The sequence below is a fragment of the Adiantum capillus-veneris genome, unplaced genomic scaffold (genome assembly GCF_014529385.1).
Source record: "Adiantum capillus-veneris isolate H3 unplaced genomic scaffold, ASM1452938v2 Hic_scaffold_428, whole genome shotgun sequence".
Lineage (NCBI taxonomy): Eukaryota > Viridiplantae > Streptophyta > Polypodiopsida > Polypodiales > Pteridaceae > Adiantum > Adiantum capillus-veneris.
The window spans coordinates 44009-57370 of record NW_028221520.1 but is presented as its reverse complement, the minus strand read 5'-3'; the positions used below and the strand labels follow the sequence as shown (position 1 = coordinate 57370).

At 47.2% G+C, this 13362-nt stretch overlaps 1 long non-coding RNA gene across 1 annotated transcript; it reads left to right on the top strand.

Moving 5' to 3' along the window:
* Positions 1 to 1961: 1961 nt before the first annotated feature.
* Positions 1962 to 12306, top strand: LOC147416867 (uncharacterized). The gene is made up of 2 exons (XR_015187479.1): positions 1962 to 2518; positions 11896 to 12306. It is a non-coding gene; the product is annotated as an uncharacterized LOC147416867 (long non-coding RNA).
* The last annotated feature ends 1056 nt before the right edge of the window (positions 12307 to 13362 follow it).

The window sequence follows — 13362 nt, the reverse complement described above, 5'->3', positions numbered from 1 at the left end:
GTGCACTTCTATCACCATCTCTCTCAATGTAGTCAGAAGCCTCATCTACATACATACCAAATAGAGTAGGAGAGAGCGGGCAGCCCTGCTTCACCCCCAATAGTGGAGTAAACCGGTGTGGATAGACCCTCTGGGGTGCGTACATGCCCCACTACTGACCTGTATAATGCCATGACCCCCCAAATGAGCTCTTTGGGTACTCCCATCTACTGTAATCTGCGCATCAATCTAGCTTTGGGCACTGTGTCAAATGCTTTGCGGAAATCCACAAAGCTACAATAGATCTGTCTCCCATGCGCTCTGCGTCAAGATATGGTCCAGAGTAGAAAAACCCCTCCTGAAACCTGCCTGCCCGGCTGCGCGTATCCCCTCCCTCTCTTCCATCTACTCAGCTGCTGCTCAAGAATAGATGCGTACAACCGTGCCAATGTGTGTCTAATCATGATAGTGCGATAGTTCCCAGGCTCCATGGGGTCTCCCGACTTGAAGATGGGTACAATAGTAGATAGGCTCCAAGTATCAGGCAAGCCCTCACACATGGCACGGTTAAACATAACCGCTAGAAGCTCTGCTAGTAAATCTCTGGCATGCGTGAAATGCTCAGCCACTAGGCCATCATGATCATATGCTCTCCCAGTCCTCATCCCGTCAATGGCCTTCCTCACCATCTCAGCGGTGAAAAAAGCACATGTGTGTGGGCATGGATCAGGGGGGTCGGGAAGGGGGGGCTGCTCAGGAACTGTGTACAAAGATGATGCATACTGGCCCCACGCCTCTGTAGAAGCGATGGCAGGAAGGGGGGGGGGGGGGAGTGCTCATGAAAGAGCCTCCATGCCTCACGTGAGTCCTGACTCAAGAATAGCTGGTATAGATCCTGCTCTAGGCGACCCAAAAAAGCCCTCTTCTTCCGCCGCACTAGGCGTCGGAAGTCAATCTGTGACTGATGTCCCCCAAAAGCACCTCCTTCTGAAGTCTAGCTCTAGTGTCTCGACATTCCTCATCATACCAGCTGTTCTGGGGCATGCTTCCCGAATGGCTTCTCTGCTCAGGCTAGGTATGTGGGTATGCCTTTGCTGCTGCATCATGTAGTGTCTGTGTTAGTTTAGTAGTAAGCTCCTCCAGAGGTCGCCCTGGATCCTTTGTGCATAGGCGTCTGTAGATCCCATCTATGTATCCAGAGTCCGTCTCCCGTGTAAAGGTGTAGTGAGTAGGGGCTGCTGCCCGTTGCCTGTGTGCTACACTAAACTGAAAAGAAATGGTCAGCGACACGAGAGAGAGAGAGAGAGAGAGAGAGAGAGAGAGAGAGAGAGAGAGAGAGAGAGTTTTTGCAGATTTGTTTGAGAGTTAGTTTAGAGAGGCATTAGTGAAGTTGGTTTGGTCAAAGAGATGTACATCTTGGTACCTTCCCTTTGCTTTTGAGGTGGATAGTGACTGTGTCCCTCCTGCCTCTCTTCCAGTTTGGTTGTGCCGCAGATCCGCATCCTTTTTTGGGGTACATCATCAGGAATGTGAAAGTGGATGCGGATGATTTTGGAGGTACCACCTAGGGGTTTCACCGTCCCTTGGCCTTTGTGAGCTGCTACATGAGATTTTTACGATGGATGCTTTATATCAGTCATATTCCCAACATTGGAATCTGTGGTTTTTGCTACGTCGCCTGAGGTGGACAAAGATTCGGGAAGATTTATGTAGACTTGATCACAATCCAGCTACACCACCTGATTACCGTATCTTTATCCCTAGATGTATCGTGTGGTTTGATTTAGAAATTTTTCCCATGATCTCCTTGTATACCTTTCAAGGGTTTTTCCCATTTTCTTTTATATGGACCTATGGTTAATTTTATGTAATGCAAAGGGTCAAAAGCCCCACTTTTGGAGAGAGAGAGAGAGAGAGAGAGAGAGAGAGAGAGAGAGAGAGAGAGAGAGAGAGAGAGAGAGAGAGAGAGACCATCTTATGGCTCCATAAAGGATTGGTAAAGAATTCCTCATTGTCGTATTTTTCGTCGGCAGCACCTCCTACTGTACCTGTGCCTCTACTAGGCAGCCGACATTTCTCGTTGTTTCATAGGTTTCAGCCACCCATAGAATGCCCATTGCCCATAGAAGGATAGACCTTCTACCTCTCTGCATCCAGTACCTGCACCATAGATACCTCGGTGCACCACTCCAACAGCTCGTTCACATTATGCCATGGATACAAATTTTTTGCCTTTGCCATCATCTTTTGTGCCTCTTCCTCTTCCACCACCTCCTATCGTTGCTCCTCCACCACCACAAGCACTATCTAGTATCTACCCACATAACCCCTAACCCCCCCAACCCCCCAAGCCTCTTCTCACATTTTCTCGCGTGCGCCACCATCATCTTCACTTCTGTACGCCCTGCCACCTCCTCATGTTCCTCGATCTTTCATGGCTAGTGCTTCCCTAGCTTGGCAGTTCTCAAGTGCTGAGTACGATGGGGACAACTTGGGAGCTTTGTTTGTGGGACTCTCCATTCTGCGCCGTGCATAGAAGGTACACTCTTCAAAAAGCAACCATTACTTTTGGTCAGTTGTTAGCTTTGAATCCTAAGGTGAGGAGACAGTGGTCTAGAAGTGTTAGCATGAGGCTACCAAGAGCTAAGGGCAATGTGCATGCAATGCATAATATGGCTTTAAGTGTAGGTAGCCCGATTGACGTTCTTCCCCTTGTGGATGCGGTCATTGAGAAGAGGATGCAGGTACAGGCCTACATAGACGGTGAAGCACAGGTTTGTGTCATGACAGAAGAAGCCATGAAGGAGACAGGTGTTAAGGTGGTAGCCAAGTCAAATGTGCGCATGAGGATGACCAACCATGCTAAAGCTAGGTGTTTGGGCGTGGCTCAAGATGTGAAGGTCAAGGTGATGGGCATAGAGTGCCTGATAGACTTCTTTGTGATGAAAGCAAGTGATAATGCTGGTTGCTCGCTCTTTTGTTCCAAGACAGCCCCTATGAGCGTTGCCACATGATGATGATGCTCTTCCACTGGCACAAGACAGCAGCGTTGCCAATTCTTGTCTGTGTAGTACTTGCTACGATTGATGTATGATTTTGAGGTTTTAGGTTCATCTTTATTTTGTGACATGGATTTACACATTGAATGTCAATGGATTGCATCACACTAGTATCGGTTGCCCAAGACAGAACTTGCTTAGACGAGAGGTGCGTTCTCATGTAGACAAATATGTGGATATACTCTTGTGCAGGAGCACAAGCTATGCCTGGAAAGCTACAGTAGATGTGGCAAGCTGTCACTTGGGGCATCTCATACTTTTTGGGAGATTGTAGTTGGCCATTCTAGTGGTGGTGTATGCATATTTGTGGGATAACATGGTGACATTGTGGACATGATCATGGCACCTTTGTGCAAGGGAGCGCTATTTGGTAACATATTCATTCTTATGTAATCCAAAAGGGGGAAAGCTCTCCTTATATTGTGTCATCAGCACAGCAAGAGGAATATCATTACTTTAGAACTACATGAAGGTACAACGATATCCTTAGGAATCCTATGGAGAAGCAGGTGGTATCTCTGCTGTAAAGAGGTGGCAGCCGTGGAGGGTCCCTGCGCATGTAGATTTGTTCGAGTAGAGGCACCACTTTCTACCTCTGTTGCCTAACTGCTTCCTAGGCTCAGCCCTTGAAACAGTGGACTATGAGCGTGATAAGCAATGCACTACTATGCATCTTTGGATCAATAATCCCCAAACCGCCCTGTCTAGGAGAAAGATCACTGTATCCCAGTGAACTCGCGGCTGTGTGTCTGTAGACCCATCTGATCCGCTCCACATAAAATTCTGCACTAAGCGGCGTAGACGTGCCATAAATCTAGAGTGACAAGTCATGCGGGATGTAGTAAACCAGGCCGTCGCAAGGAGAACCTGATTTACCACAAGAGCTCTGCCAGCCAAAGACAAATGGAAGGAAGACCAATGACAAAGCTTCCTATTGATAGACTGTAAAACTGGTTCAAATCGTTGCTCATATGACACATCAATGCCAACATGAAAACCTAAATATTTGCAAGCCTATCCCTTGGCCAACCAAGTGAAACTATCGTGTACATCCCACTGACAATCCTCATTAACTCCTACCGTAAAACCAAAAGACTTGTGCGAGTTGATAAGAGCACCACTGGCCAAGCAAAAGGTAGTGAGAGCATTCCGTAAGCTATCCAAAGTAAGAAAGATATACTGTGCAAAGAGCGAAGTGCCATTTGCATACTCCTGATCCAACAAATTTGGTTAGCCATCGAAAGGCATAGCAAGATTGCGCGAGTGTGGAGTTTTACCATGCATGGAAAGCGACATGGCGTCAACAAAAAACCCTCCTAAAAGGAGAAAAAAATTGTCCAAAATGCATTGAGCTTGCACAAAACCTCTGTGTGATGCATAATGAGGTCAAGCGAAAATAGTCGCAAGCGCGGACTAATAATGTGGGATCAGATCTTTTACACTGAAGACATGAGAGTGAGCAGTCTCCATTGTTGGAGGGAAGATGCATCTCCGCCTTTTGGTATAAGAGACACGAGCCCAGATGACTTAGTGTGAGGCATCTCCTGCAACAAAAATGTGCTGCAAATCTGAAAGCATAACTAGATTGAGCACATCCCAACACTGCAAGAAAAACTGTCGTGTCAACCCATCCTCTCCGGGACGAGCAGCACCATCAATACCAACCACTGCATCATGCCAATAAGTTGCGACCTATATCCTCCGTGACCACGGTCCTAACATGAGACTAGAGCTCCAGTCGTGCATGCATAATTTTATCAGTCATCGCATCAACAGTGAACAAGACCTCAGAATAATCTGAAGCCATGCCAAGGACCGCATCAGGATTCTTGTGCAGTGTGTCTATTGAATCACACAAAGCCCGAATCCCCATAGGGCACTCCCTAAAATGTGCAAATAAATCCTTAATTCATCCTATCAACCTTGGATATCAATGCCGATATCGAAACGTGATAAGAGAATTCAGATTTCTCCATCTGAATGTGGCTGAGAGTCTCTCTGGTGTCAATCCTCCCTGTCCCAAAAACCCATCGTCTGGAAACACCTCAAGCTATGTCGCATTCCAGCTGCCTGTCTGTAAGGCTGCGATGGTGCAGTAATGCATGCGTGCAAATGAGTCACGGGATCCGTAGAGCTAGTGAGGGACCAAATATCTTGCACCGCCCGAGACAAAAGAGCATTATGCAATCAAGAATGCATGATCCTTGTCTAGGCATAGAGAAAACTTGGAATCTCAAATGCAAAGAAACTGGGGCATGATTAGAAAGCACTGTAGCAAGCCACATCGGAATTGTCCCACCATTAGATTCTGCCCAAGAGCCAATGTAAAATCTATCTAATCGTTCTAGCAAACGACCTGACTGTCTCCTGAAACCGCACAAAACTGCAAAGACTGCAGAGTGAGTCATGGATGGGACATGCCAAGCATCGGTACCAGAAAATGCAAAAGAAGTACGTATGCATCTCTATCACAGAGTGCAATAGCAAGCAAGGCAAGAGGCACAGTAGCCCACCAATCCTCCATAGTCTGTACATTGTTGAAATCTTCCCCTACAACTTATGAATCCACAATAGGCAATAGATCCACAATTTGGTGCAAAAATTCAGCCTGGTCACGAGCAGAAGTAAGCGCATTAACACACAAAGCACCTACCAAATAATTATTCAATTTAGATATGGGAGACTATAATTATCCAAGAAATAGGCATGGTTATTTATTCTATATTACATGGACTTTTTTTGGATTACAATTCTGTGGTGATTGGCTTTGTATATTGATCTTGAGAGTGTGCCCTTGAGATGCTTATTTCAATAGGAAGATTTTTTCATAGAGAGAGAGAGAGAGAGAGAGAGAGAGAGAGAGAGAGAGAGAGAGAGAGAGAGAGAGAGAGAGAGAGAAATGAAATGAAATGTTATATTAACGTCTTCAAAAGGCCAAAGTGACCTATGAGACCAAAAAGTTACAATGTGGTGGATCTGATACAAAGTCAGAGTAACAAAATAACAACATAACAAAACAAAGATATATACTGTGGGATCCTAGATTGGTCAATGTGAACTAAGAAAAATGGGCGGCTTGCTGGGATAGCTAAATCGCGGGAGATCTAGCATCGGTCGTTGGCGGATCTCATCAATCTCCTCCATGGTTAGTAGTCTGACCGGGCGTCGTGCATGCCTGGCCAGAGTGCTCCGAATTTTCTGACGTAGCCTCCGTCGATGCTGTGTAGTCCTCTGCAGTCGTGGGCGCCTGGATTTCCCTAGCTCAATCGCTCGGTCGATCAGTGTGCCTCTGGTGTGAGACGAAAGGGAGCTCTGCTGTGGGAGTGGCTCCTGTGGCTGTCCCGTGTCTGCTCCGTCTCTGAGACTGGCTAGCCTCGCCACTCATCAGGCTATCTGTGTCTGCGTAGCTCGAGCAAGAACAAACCCAGGCATCTCTGATCCTCGTATCCCATGACTCTGGAGAGTGGTCCAAAACCCTCTTTGAACAAGCAATGGAAGTGGCCTCGTATCTCGTAGTAGACGGGGCAGCGGTTGCAACTCTGTCTCAGGCTCCATGTCACACAAGGGGCATGACTTGGCCTCTGCTGGTACTCCGCTGTATCTCCCAGTCTCAATCCGCAGCTGGTGAGAAGATGTACGTAACTGGCCAATAGCACATCGTATCCCATGAGACAAGTGGGTGTCCATGTATCTAGGTCTCGTTACAAAACCATCCTCCGTAAGTTGGAGAAGATGGTCTCTGTAGAAAGCCATCTTCGTGCCCAATTCCTGTACTGGCTGTATCCATGTCCTCCTGGTGTCTAGCTGGGTCAGGTCTTGGCGGATGAGCCTGGTGATTGCGGACTGTGTAAGAGTGAGAGATGGTGCATCCAATGAGTACTGGAAGGGTGGCAACCTGTCTATGCTGAACCCATGCGCCTGAAACCATGATGTCATCTCCCCATACCAACATGCTGTATCTCCTTGCATGGCTAACTGTCGAGAGGACTCAAGTGCAATGCGAGCATATCTGTCTCTAGGAAGTTACCATGTGCGGTGTATGAAGGAGACTGATTTGGTGAGCGCCTCAACCACTGGTGGGGGGGCCACTAGCTCTGCTCGGATAATGGCCCGTGGTACTTATGCCTTGGCTCTAATAAGCCGCGAGATCATAGAGACGAGAGGTTTCTCCATGTTCCCCCATCCATCAGTGCGACCCGGCCTCCCGTGGTGATCCAATGAAGGTCCCCATATCTCAGCTCCATAGAGCAATGCAGAAGCCACCAAAGTGTCAAAGAGCCAGAGCTTCGTCCGAGGCTCCTGAAACTGAACCTATGAACACATCCTCTCCAGTCTACCCAATGCTGCGTGGGCTCTAGTCAATCTGGTCTCTGTTGCTCTTCTGAGTGAGAATGCAGGTCCACTAAAAACCACTCCAAGGTAAGTGTAAGCATCTGTGTACTCCACAGTCTCCTGGCCGTATGTGAATGTAGGTGCTGACCTCCTGATCCACTGTGGGGTGGTATTAAACACCATAACCTTGGTTTTACTAAGGTTGACAGACAAACCACTTTCGTGGGCAAACCTATGCAAAGCATCCAATTGACGTTGCATTCCCTCCGGAGATTCGGAGATCAACACAATATCATCAGCATATAACAAAAGTGGAATCCATGTCCCTGCCAACTGTGCACCTCTATCACCATCGCTCTCAATGTAGTCAGAAACCTCATCCACATACATACCGAATAGAGTAGGAGAGAGCAGGCAGCCTTGCTTCACCCCAATAGTGGAGTAAACCGGTGTAGATAGTCCCTCAGGGGTGCGTACATGCCCTACTAGTGATCTGTACAATGCCATGATCCCCCAAATGAGCTCTGTGGGTACTCCCATCTCCTGTAATCTGCGCATCAATCTAGCTGTGGGTACTGTGTCAAATGCTCTGCGGAAGTCCACAAAGCTACAATAGATCCGTCTCCCATGAGATCTGCCCTCCTCGATGATGGCCCTGAGTGTCAAGATATGGTCAAGAGTAGAGAAGCCTCTCCTGAACACTGCCTGCCCAGCTGCACGCGTTCCTTCCCTCTCAGCCCATCTACTCAACTGTTGCTCAAGAATGGATGCATACAACCGTGTTAGTGTGTGTCCAATCATGATAGTGCGATAATTCCCAGGCTCCATGGGGTCTCCTGACTTGAAGATAGGTACAATCGTAGAGAGGCTCCAAGTGTCCGGCAGGCCCTCACACATGGCACGGTTAAAGATAACTGCTAGAAGCTCTGCTAGTAGGTCTTTGGCATGCATGAAATGCTCAGCGACTAAGCCATCATGATCATATGCTCTCCCAGTCCTCATCCTGTCAATGGCTTTCTTCACCATGTTAGCGCTGAAAAAAGCACATGTGTGTGGGCATGGATCGGGGGGGTTGGAAGGGGCGGCTGTCCAGGTACTGTGTACAAAGATGATGCGTACCGACCCCATGTCTCTGTGGAGGTAACAGCAGGGGGGGAGGGGACTGCTCATGAAAGAGCCGCCACGCCTCACGCGAGTCTTGACTCAAGAATAGCTGGTATAGATCCTGCTCGAGTCGAGCCAAAAATGCCCTCTTCTTTCGCCGCATGGTCAATCTGCGACTGTCTGTGAGTGACGTCCCCCAAAAGCACCTCCCTCTGAAGTCTAGCTCTAGTATGGCGGCACTCCTCATCGTACCAGCTGTTTTGAGGCATGCTCCCTGATCGGCGTCTCTGCTCAGGCTGGATGTGTGGGTATGCCTCTGCTGCTGCATCATGTAATGTCTGTGTCAGTATAGTAAGCTCCTCCAGAGGTCGCCCCGGTTCCTCAGTGCATAGGCGTCAGTAGATCCCGTCTATGTATGCAGAATCCGTTTCCTGCGTGAAGGTGTAGCGAGTAGGGGCTGCTACCCGTGGCCTGTGTGCTACAATGAACTGGAAGGAGATGGTCATCGACACAAGAGCACGATCCACTGCCACCCCGACCGGTCTGGGCCCAACTGTGAGATCCTGGATACTAGAGATGAGATTCGGCTGTGCCATGACATAGTCCACTGTGCTGGCTACATGTCTGTGTGGGAAGCATGTGAAACCTCCTGCAACAGGAAACCTCTGTAGGCCATTGAAGATGGCCAGTCCATGTGCAGTGCCCATGTCTATTAGGTGTCGCCCATACTCAGTATATTCCACATCGTGTGATAGTTTGGACAATCCCGTCTCTACAACATCTAGCTCTCTTAGCATCTCCTCTGAAGTATCATAAAACACTGTCTGGTGATGGGCAGTCCTAGCATTGAAGTCCCCTAGGATGATAATGTCACCATCTTAGAGAACTCCCATATGTCATCATCCAAAATAGAAAAAGGGGATTGTCCTCTGGGTGATGCATAGACTGATGTACTCTGGGGAAAGTAGCAAATAACAATGTAGATATATCTGCTTGTCTCTGCTTTCAATCTCACCCACATGTACCTAGCGTGCTCATCCCTACGGGCTATATGTATCAATGGCTGCAAATCCTATCTAAATAACACTACCACTCCCTCCGAGCCCCGTCCTCTGTGCTCTGAGCGTGTCTCCTGTCTGTAAGCTGTCTCCCACCTGTATCCACTGATGTGAGGCATGGATTGCCCAGGGGCCTGGTGTGTCTCAGAGTAAAAGATGATGTCTCTTCCAATAAAACTATCCTCAAAAGCACCCACATCAAGACGCATAGATCCATTACAGTTCCAGGCAGTCACTTTGAGTGTGGTCCCATAAGTCTCACACCGTCATGTGGAGCGTCGCTCTAGTATTACCACTCTTCCATCTTGGTAAAAGGCAATCTTGCCTTTTCCCCTTGCCGCTCTAATCTCCGGCATTACTTCCTGCATATGAGCGATCTGCGAGAGGGTAAGATCATCCCCGGGAAAGATGCCCGTCTCTTTAAGAGTCGGTCTTTTCATCAAGGACTTCTTCGCTTCCATGGAGGGAAAACGGAGAATGAGTGCCCTTTCTTTTGAGGTTTCCCCACTGCTTCCATTTTTCCTTTTGTTGCCCACTCTCCAGGCTCTTGTGTGCGTCGCGACGCTCATGAACCCCCATCAAGGCCATGAGTTCTTTTACCTCTTCGTCCACATTGCCTTTGTCTTTAAGACCGCAAATTCTCACATGTAAAGCGCGCACACGTCTTCTTTGCTCCTCCTCTAGTGTCTGATTAATGATAGTGGGTGTGGACGTGGACGTTATCTCCTTGCCTTTTCCTTTCTTGGCCACCTCGATCCATTTCTCGGCTTTATCCGCCTTCTGTTGAGTTTTTGTAAGAACATCCACCCAAGAAGTCGTCATCTCTTTGTGTTGCTCTTCTCCCTCTTTGATGGCCCGCACTTGCTCCTTGATTTCTTCGATTACTAAGGGTTGCAGTTCGCCCTCTTCCAATGATTGTGCTTCGGCGAGATCTTTCTTGAGTGACGCAATCTCTTCATCCTGAGTCGTCACTCGATCTTCCAGTGCATTTATCTCGCTCTCTTGGATCAACATGCGTCCTTCGAGCATTTTTATTGTGCCCAATAGATTGCGGTTCATCTTGGTAATGGTCTCTGTCATTTCCTCTTTGCACTTTTGAATGGCATCCTTTAGGGGGTCGGCTTTATCATTCAGCTTCCTCATGCTTAATCGCCGTCCGAAAAAGAGCCACTAAGCGCACATATGCATCCACACTATGCATACATTATCTCCCGTATCAAGCGTACATCCACATAAGCATACATTTGCCGAAAAAATCTGCTATCTGAATTTCTGGATTCCCTTGTGGAAAACTGCTGGATCTGTACTAGAAGAATTCGAAAAATTCCGTGCTCGACGAAATTTGTGTTCTCGACACCCTTTTCTCTGTCTCTGTTCTGTAGAAAACACAGGTCATAGCAGAGGGCAGTGGGAGTGGTAGCTAGGCGAGTGGGGGAACGCAAGGAGGTATGGCAGGGGAGGGGCAGCGCAAGGGCGTGGCAGGTTGGGGGGGGGGGGGGGGGGGGGGGGCAGCACGTGGGCGGGGCTAGGCAGGTGGGGCAGCGCGAGGGGCGTGGGCAGCTGGGGGAGCGCGAGCAGAGGGCGTGGTAGGTGGGGGGGGGCTGGGCTGCAGGGGGCAGCATGATAGAGTTGAGAGAGAGAGAGAGAGAGAGAGAGAGAGAGAGAGAGAGAGAGAGAGAGAGAGAGAGAGAGAGAGAGAGCAGGGGGCAGCACGATAGAGTTGAGAGAGAGAGAGAGAGAGAGAGAGAGAGAGAGAGAGAGAGAGAGAGAGAGAAATGAAATGATATATTAACATCTTCAAAAGGCCAAAATGACCTTTGAGACCAATCTGTTACATACTGGTAAATCTGATACCATGTCTGAGTACAAAAAAAGAGATACTAAAATGAATCTAGAAGAGGAGAGAGAGAGAGAGAGAGAGAGAGAGAGAGAGAGAGAGAGAGAGAGAGAGATGAAATGATATATTGACGTCTTCAAAAGGCCAAAATGACCTTTGAGACCAATCTGTTACATACTGATAAATCTGATACCATGTCTGAGTACGAAAAAAGAGATACTAAAATGAATCTAGAAGAGAGAGAGAGAGAGAGAGAGAGAGAGAGAGAGAGAGAGAGAGAGAGAGAGAGAGAGGTATATTCAAATTTTTCTCATTTTTCTAACAAATATCTGTTTTGTTCCTATTACCATCGTCGCACTATTAGCTGACACACTGTTGTATGTCTGTGTCACAGTTATATGAGTGTCACATGAAACAATGTGATCGGTTAACATACTCTTGGTGGCCCTCCCCCCCCCTCGCCCCCCCCCCCCCCCCCCCTCTCTGCCCCCGCCGCCCGCCTCTAACATGTTGTTTGTGGCTGTAGATGATGGTGCAGAGATGAGGCACGAAGAGTTGTAGCAGGTAATTTGTAAAACCAAACCAAATAAGGTGGAAGCTGCTAGATGCCTTCACTCTTGTCAGGTTGAAGGCTTCTTGTTATTGGTGGAAGAAAATCAAGCTTAGCCCAGCCAGTTCTTTTAGTGTTTGTAACGATAGTGATGAGGGGTCCACATCACTATGTAAGAAGTCCACAGTTGTTGCACCATTCTTTATGTCCAAGTTAGAGTACTAATGTCGTATGACCAAACGTCAATTGTTTGGACACCACAGAAAGAGAACAAGGGAAGGCTCAAGGTTGGGATTGCAAGGCACAAGTGCTTTTCTTGCCCTATCACTTTTTGCCACGCGTGCATCGTATTTTCTCTCTTCTTTTTAACTTTTCTTTCTTCGGCTTCATTGGAGTCACAATGGTCTCACTTTCTCCCTTTTTAGATAGTCTTCTTCCCTCAATCTGCAATGCCAACTTCTGGTAGTCAAGGACATTATGCCATTGTGAAACTCCTTGGTTTCTTACGGTTGTTCCATGTGCAAAATGGCAATATCAAGATGCATGGATTGGAAAAAAGTCACTCAAGATCTCTCACCCCCATGAGAAGTAAATTTCTCTTCTTAAGGTCTAGAGCATGCAAATTGAAGCATTAAGAGCAGGGATTGGAGTTTATTCGGGCAAACAGACAAGATCAAAGAAAATCAGACGTAGCATCTTGGGCATGCAAATGATGAGATGTCCACAAGAAGACGATATCAATCATGGGTCTTCTTCTTTTTTAGAAGGAAGGTAGTACTAATGTCCTCGTTAAAGGCGAAATGATTCATGTCCTCCTTCCACTTCCCAATTTGATTCGTATGAGGGATGCTCTACCATCAAACGGCTACAGAAGGAAAGGGCAGATGCTTCCTTATTTATTACCTTATAGCTGAGATTGTGATTTGTAATAGCTTTTGGAGGAGTGGAGGAAGCGCTTGGAGCTTGCAAAACTGTGAGTAAGTTTTGGCTCATTCAAGGGTGTCAAATTGCCGTCATAAAGTAATTACTCCTTGAAAATGCTTTTAACGTCTTCTCCCTTCTCTAACAAGCTTTAAATTTTAGCTAAGATGATGTGGTAAGAGCCCAAAGGGTAAGAACCAAGACAACTTTAAATTTTAGCTAAGAGGATATGGTAGGTTGCCGTAAGAGCCCAAAGGATAAGAACCAAGACCTAGAATTGGGCGTTGCTATAGAACATCTATAAATCATAAGAGGACATAAACATAACATGACATAGGCAGATTGACATCAAGCATCTAGCACTGAAGTAAACAAGTACAAAGTGCATTGGTGAGTATTTAAATAAGAATTGCATGTGTATTTATTAATCATATATGATGATTGATTGCCTCTATAGTTGTTTATAAAATGGTCCAATCTCACGGCTTCTCCAACAATTGTTTTGAGTAGTGAACTCTTTGC